Source organism: Salvelinus sp. IW2-2015, unplaced genomic scaffold (assembly GCF_002910315.2).
Source record: "Salvelinus sp. IW2-2015 unplaced genomic scaffold, ASM291031v2 Un_scaffold5049, whole genome shotgun sequence".
Taxonomy (NCBI): Eukaryota; Metazoa; Chordata; class Actinopteri; order Salmoniformes; family Salmonidae; genus Salvelinus; species Salvelinus sp. IW2-2015.
In genome coordinates this window covers 21,154-28,648 of record NW_019946316.1, presented here as the reverse complement: position 1 = coordinate 28,648, position 7,495 = coordinate 21,154, and the positions used below count along the sequence as shown (strand labels likewise).

The window sequence follows — 7,495 nt, the reverse complement described above, 5'->3', positions numbered from 1 at the left end:
AGCGTACACCCCACACCACCAGGTTCGCGGAACACCCCTCCAGATATCCACACCCCCGCCCCTTCATGCCGCCACTTCTACCAAATTCCAGGTCACAAAACCACCCCCAGCACAGGTTGGGCCCACCTCCAGTACACAAGACCTCCGCCCCCATGGCCACCTCCCAAGACATACGCGTAACACACACCCATCCGACCTCGAGTCTCCTCGCCGGCGACCCCCTCGTACAAGCCTGCCCTGGCCACCTTCCAACTACCAGGTAACCAGCAGACCACGCGCTTCTGGGAACACCCTTCCAGCTACCAATGCACTGCCCCCCCTGCCCCCTCTAGCCACCGATACAGGATACCGATCCCCACAGACAGTTCTGGGAACACCTCCAGTACCCACCACGGCCTGCCTGGACACGCCTAACCCCGCCCAACACCCGCCCCCCCGACACCTCACCCATCACCTCTTCCCACCGCCTCACTCCCACATCTACCATCACTCACAGCCCGAACATGACAAAACAATCAAACCCTATCCCCCAGAACCAAAACCAACAACAGAACACCACAAAACTAATCAACAATAATACTCAACACAAAAACAACTATAACACAAGTAACAGATACTTACGCGCTAATTAAGAAATCAACACACGAAGCAAGGATCATACCGGAACTACACCACACACGATTACAAGATACTCCAGAGCATAGGCAGCCTATTCCTGTTCTTCACACTCGGGAGGATAAAGGGAAAGATCAGGACACAAGCCGCAGATACACAGACAGGGTCAAATCTGGGTAAATCAGCCCACCAAAAACGCAGGAAGCGAAAGGGTGACTTAGATACACACGCACAGAGGCAAATCAATAGGAACACATTGTTCCATTTGTCCAGTTAGAGCTAACCAAAGAAATGGCATATCGAGAACCTATAAAACGAAATAGAGAAGGTAGACAGACATTGAGACGACGCAGGAGTATGCTTTGGGAGATACTACCTGGCCCTTCTGGTACCCATTGGAGCAACGGGAAACAGTACACCAAAGACCACATGTCTAAGGGTGCCTGAGCATAAATTGTGCACACGCAACCGTATCTAAAATGTATCAGGTACATGGAATGAACGCAGACGCATGATCACGATTGTCTGGGGAACTAACCTTAAGAAGACTACAAAGAAACACCATATAGCCCCACCGGCCGATCCCACAAAAAAGCATCGGCCTTTAATATCCAGGCCTTACCCAGTACGGGAGGGCGCTTGCGCTTGGCCCTTACCGCACACCTGTTCTGCCAAATATGCTGCTAACTCTGGTATATTCACTGGCAAGAGACAGGTTCTGGGACACCTCCAGTACCAACCAGCCCTGGCCACCTTCCAGAATCAGCGTACACACAGACAGGTTCTGGGACACCTCCAACACCAACCCAGCCCTGGCACACTGTCATTTTTCTCCCCTGCTTTCTTTTCTGTATTTTTGGAATTCCTATTAACATGATCTTGCACTTCATGAATTGTGTTTTGTATGTTCATGATATAAAAATTCTGTGGTGAAATCAAACTGATATGTGACTTTTAACGGAATAGTGAGTCAATGTGATGAGTAAGAGGATACGTTGACCGGTAGAACTAGTGATGTTTTAACCCAGAGTGTCGTGCGTTTCGTCTTGCTTCCCGCTTCAGAATTTGGCGTGCCGTCCTCAGTGGACCTGGTCTGCAGTGACCCGCCCACATGGTGACATCGTTCACCAGCGGTCAGATTGGCCTCTTCAACATGGAGACACAGCAACTGGTTCTCAGCCTGGAGTCTGCTGCAGAGACGGGTAGGTCTGGAGGGAGGGGACAGGAAGAGGGGTGGGAGGCAGGAGGTGGGGAGGGAGGGGAGCAGGGAGAGGGGTGGGAGGCAGGAGGTGGGGAGGGAGGGGAGCAGGAAGAGGGTGGGAGGCAGGAGGGAGGGGGCAAAGAGGTGGGAGAGAGCAGGAAAGAGGGTGGAGGGAGGAGGGGGAGGGAGGGGGCAGGACGGAGGGTGGGAGGGAGGGACAGGAGGGGGTGGGAGGCAGGAGGTGGGAGGGAGGAGCAGGAAAGACCGGGGAGTGGGAGGGAGGGGAGCAGGAAGAGGGTGGGAGGCAGGAGGTGGGGAGGGAGGGGGCGGCCAGGGGGGGGGAGGCGGGAGGTGGGAGGGAGGGGAGCAGGAAGAGGGTGGGAGGGAGGAGGTGGGGAGGGAGAGGAGCAGGAAGAGGGGTCGGAGGCAGGAGGTGGGGAGGGAGGGGAGCAGGGAGAGGGGTGGGAGGAGGAGGTGGGGAGGGAGAGGGAGCAGGGAGGAGGGGTGGGAGGGAGGGGAGCAGGAAGAGGGGTGGGAGGCAGGAGGTGGGGAGGGAGGGGAGCAGGAAGAGGGGTGGGAGGGGGGAGCAGGAAGAGGGGTGGGAGGCAGGACGGTGGGAGGAGGGGAGCAGGAGAGGGGTGGGCAGAGGTGGGAGGGAGGGAGCAGGGAGAGGGGTGGAGGCAGGAGTGGGGAGGGAGGGAGCAGGAGAGGGGTGGGAGGCAGGAGGTGGGAGGGAGGGGAGCAGGAAGAGGGGTGGGAGGGAGGGGAGCAGGAAGAGGGGTGGGAGGCAGGAGGTGGGGAGGGAGGGGGAGCAGGAAGAGGGGTGGGGAGGGGGGATCAGGAAGAGGGGTGGGAGGTGGGGAGGGGAGCAGGAAGAGGGTGGGAGGAGGGGAGCAGGAAGGGGGGTGGGAGGCAGGAGGTGGGAGGGAGGGGAGCAGGAAGAGGGTGGGAGGGAGGGAGCAGGAAGAGGGGTGGGAGGCAGGAGGTGGGAGGGAGGGGAGCAGGAAGAGGGGTGGGAGGAGGAGGTGGGGAGGGAGGGGAGAGCAGGAGAGGGTGGGGAGGTGGGGAGGGAGGGAGCAGGGGTGGGAGGGAGGAGGTGGACGGGAGGGAGATGGTCAGATTGGCCTGTTCATCCTGGAGTCCTGCTGCAGAGACTGATGGTCTGGAAGGAGGGAGAGGAGCAGGAAGAGGGGTGGGAGGGATGGTCAGATTGGCCTGTTCAACAAGGACTCAATCTCTCCCAGGTACCCGCTGTCTGATCAACAAGGGCTGAGTCACCCCACCCTCCCATCACCATTCACCGCTGAAAGAGGACAGACACATCAAGTTCTTTCGACAACAACACAGGTTACACATTACAATACAAACGTGTCCTCCACCCAGAACTAAAGTAGGATCTCAGTGGTCCTCCAGTCAGTCCCTACTCTGGCAGTCGTCCACTTCTTACACCTCTTGATCCAGTTTGGTTTAACACAGCAGTTTGGTTTTTAAAAGTAGAGTGAGGACACTTAAACTGATACATTCACAGAAAGCAGAAACATATAAATTTAAAAAATGTGTCAATTTGAACTCTTCAGGAAAGCTGATCCACTCAATGGTGGCCCACCTGGATGCTGTTACCAGTCTAGCTGTCGACCCCAACGGGCTCTATCTGATGTCTGGCAGTAAGTAGCTAACAACTCTCAATAACAACGATGTCTAACATTCTAGCTAGATATTATATTCATTCTGCATGCAATGGTAGGAGAGTCGCCATGTGAGGATATGACAGACCATTATAAAAACAGGAAGAGGGCCTAGAGCTGAGCCCTGGGGGACACCAGAGCTGTATACTTTAAAGAACAGGATAGGGGCCTAGAGCTGAGCCGCTGGGGGACACCAGAGCTGTATACTTTAAAGAACGAGAGAGGCCCAAGAACTGAGCCCTGGGGGACACCAGAAGCTGTATACTTTAAAGAACAGGAGAGGGCCAGAACTGAGCCCTGGGGGACACAGAGCTGTATACTTTAAAGACCAGGAGAGGGCCTAAGAACTTTATGTAAACTGCCTTGTCGCCCAACTACTGTTCACCCTTCCTCCCCTCCCTCAGGTCATGACTGCTCTATTCGTCTGTGAACCTGGAAACTAAGACGTGTATCCAGGAGTTTACAGCTCACAGGAAGAAGAATGATGAGTCTATCCATGACGTGGCCTTCCACCCCTCTAAGGCCTACATCGCTCCGCCGGGCCGACGCTCTCGCCAAGGTGTTCGTATGACAGGGACCAATCAGCCCACCGACACAGCCTCCAGCACCAGGGTCAATAGAGACACAGGAGGGGCGGACCGTAAAAAGGGCGTGTGAGGTTCCCACGCAGACTTTCCCTCACACATATCACTTCTCACACTACTGGTTCCTGTTTTGACTGGTGGATGATGCAGCAATAGCCACTTCAGCCCAGACTTCTAGGCCCGCCTCCAGAGGGATAGGGCAGGGCTGTGGTTGGCTCAGCAGGTCTGTTAGGGAACTGCGATTGGGCACAAGACTTCCTCATCCCTGTGCAATCCAGGCAGGCCCTTGGGTATGACCGGCCACAGAGACCCTCTTTCTCGATCCGGGGGCCAATGAACACCCACACAGACTGATACTATTGTCTCTATGCTCTGCTCTTCCCTTCACAGCTAGCGAGGGCGTTGAAGACAGACAGGGTCTTCCCTTCACAGCTAGCTGAGGGCGTTGAACACAGACAGGGTCTTCCCTTCACAGCTAGCGAGGGCGTTGAAGACAGACAGGGTCTTCCCTTCACGCTAGCGAGGGCGTTGAACACAGACAGATGTTTTTATAGTGTAGACTCCTAGAGAAGGTGGAGCACCATGCCCTACCCCCTCCTCATGTCGTCATGCCCATTAACCAGAAACCCCAAGCCCCCCCCCCCCCATTTCCCCAATCTCTAGGCCCAGACTTCTCCCCTCAGATCAGGTAGACTGTCTGCTCTTGGTCCTCCTCTCCTTCTCCTCCAAGTCAGTTTCATGATGGAGATTGCTGGCTGTCTTGGATGAAGCATCTCGCTTTTCCCCTTTCTGCTTCCAAGCTTGACTCTGTCTCCCCAGTCTCTGCCCACCCGCCAGCCAGCCAGTTTTCTCTGCTTTCTTTTAAAAAATACTTATTGAAAATGTGCCTTTGCTTTAAAAAAAAAAAAAAAAAAAAGGTCTTGAAACAAAAGTTATTTTACAGAGCATCTGTTTTTGCGGGGGCGGGGGAGGGGGAGGGGGGAGACAGAGTTGATAGGGCAAGGTTGTCACGATGGTGTCCATTTTAACAAAAAATATTGGATGTAGGATTTCAAATACTTATAATAAACAAAATATATATTAAGTCTTAAAACTGACTGTGCTGAAGTGAGTTTGAGTGCTCATTTTRTTTTATATATATAAAAAGCATGGGTGGAAATAAGCCTTGTCCCAGATCTGTTTGTTCTGTCTTGCCAGAGACCATATAGGAGTTGAAAAGACTGCACTAACAGGTCTGGGACCAGGGTAGAAGGGAATCGGCCAAACCGGGCAGAGCTAATACAGACGATCAAGTTAATATTTCCTATTTGTTAGAAGAATTCCTTGTTATAAAACTGTGTACACTGCAACAACAAAAAGTTCAATTACAAATACATGTTTCCAATCCATCTGGTTCTACAATAGGAGGTTTAAGTATGTAGTAACAGATGTTGGTTCATCTTTACAATACCAGCCACTGAGTTTGGTCTGCAGTGTGCTCAGTGGCCACTAAGTCTCAGAGTAGGGGGTTAGCATCTCAAATGACACCCTATTCCCTATATAGTGCACTCATTTTAGGGTCCTGGTCAAAAGTAGTGCACTAATATAGGGAATAGGGTGCCATTGGAGATGCTATCCCCGAGAGCTGTATTTACAGTATACGCTGTAGTACAGTACAATATGTTATATTCGTACAACAGGCAACTCATTTTTAGTTCCACAAATCCATCCAAATATCCATGTAAACTTACAAGTTCAAATGAGCTATTTTCTCAGACTGTAACAGTCACTGGTTTGTATATGAAAAGTCTGTTCTCATTAAAACTGCTGTAAAAATGTTTTGTTTCTGTCTGTGATTTTGAGAGAGGGAGAGATTTTACAAGCTGTGAATTGAGAGAGCCGGAGGAGGACGTTTGATTCTGTCTGATTTTACAACAACGTATTCGTTGTAGAGAAATGTTATGATTTTTCTTCCTGCAGTATTGTGTCTCCTCTAGTTCCTGTATCTTTCCCCAAAAATCCCAGTTGTTTTGGAGATCCTGTTTGGAGGATGTTCTTATTCCCTCATGATTGGGGCTTCCGAGTGACGCAGCATCTCAGACACCCTGGTTCGAATCCAGGCTGTATCACAACCCGGCCGTGAATGGGAGTCCCGTAGGGCGGCGCACAATTGGCCCAGCGTCGTCCGGGTTTGGCCCGGTGTCGGCCATCATTGTAAATAAGAARWWYTTCTTAACTGACTTGCCTAGTTAAATAAAGAAATGATTCCCAGAATCTTCCAACTGGGAATCTTGTGAATTTTGCAGTCTTTTCTCTTAGTGGTGTGTGTTGTATGTAATGTTGTATGGTATAGAACAGGAACGATAGTATAGAGACAGCAGTCCAGTCCAAAACTATGATACATTACTAGAATCTAATATAGCTACACACACATGTATATAGATTTAAAGTTTTTGCATACGATTAACATCGACCTCTTCTGTCACTGAAGAACATCACAACAATGTTTTATTTTATTATAATTTTATTAAAAATCGCATTTAAAATATTGATCAAATATGTATTTTTGAAAATGACAAGCAAAAAGGCTTTTTAATATGCATATGTACAAACAGGATAAAAACTAAAAACAGGGAGGTTATATAAATACTCTGAACAAACCAATATCAACCATGTGAACAAGAAGGAAGCAAAGCTGGGTTGTGTTCATTAGTCACCCAATGGATAAAAATGGACTGAAACAGGGAGAGACTACTTGAATCTGTCCAATAAGAAACTCATTTAAATGTTTTCCCTTGTTAAATGTTTTTTGCTACGATGTGCGCTAATGAATACGACCCTGGTTTAGTTTGTGAGGAACACTGTTAAGGTTAAAGTTATTATAAGTTTGATCTATTTATAGGTACAGGTATCACGGAGCTGCGAAGGAAACAACTACTCTCTTGAAGCGTTTCCTTGACAGTGTTCATTTGACATGTTCATTTGACCATGTGTTACATTGACCATGTGTTACATTGACCATGTGTTACATTGACCATGTGTTTACATTGACCATGTGTTACATTGACCATGTGTGGTTACATTGACATGTGGTGTACATTGAGCCATGTGTTCATTTGACACGTATGTGTTTACCATTGACCATGTGTTACCTTGACCATTGTGTTCATATTGACACTGTGTTCATTGACCATGTGTTACGTATTGACCATGTGTTACATTGACCATGTGTTCATTTGACCCATGTGTTCATTTGACCATGTGTTCATTTGCACCATGTGCTTCATTGACCATGTGTTCATTTGACCATCGTGGTTACATTATGGTTAATTGACCATGTGTTACATTGGATTCCATGTGTTTACTTGACCATGTGTTACATTGACCATACGCTGGTTCAATTTGACCATGTGTTCATTTGACCATGTGTT

At 49.7% G+C, this 7,495-nt stretch overlaps 1 long non-coding RNA gene across 2 annotated transcripts; it reads left to right on the top strand.

The window, feature by feature from the left end:
* The first annotated feature begins 227 nt into the window (after positions 1–227).
* Positions 228–7,119, top strand: LOC112077919 (uncharacterized). 2 transcript variants are annotated; one of them, XR_011478367.1, is made up of 6 exons: positions 228–259; positions 1,678–1,817; positions 3,061–3,163; positions 3,394–3,480; positions 3,906–5,906; positions 5,938–7,119. It is a non-coding gene; the product is annotated as an uncharacterized lncRNA (long non-coding RNA). The 2 variants fall into 2 exon arrangements; XR_002895539.2 differs by lacking the exon at positions 228–259 and having other exon boundaries at positions 1,331–1,817.
* The last annotated feature ends 376 nt before the right edge of the window (positions 7,120–7,495 follow it).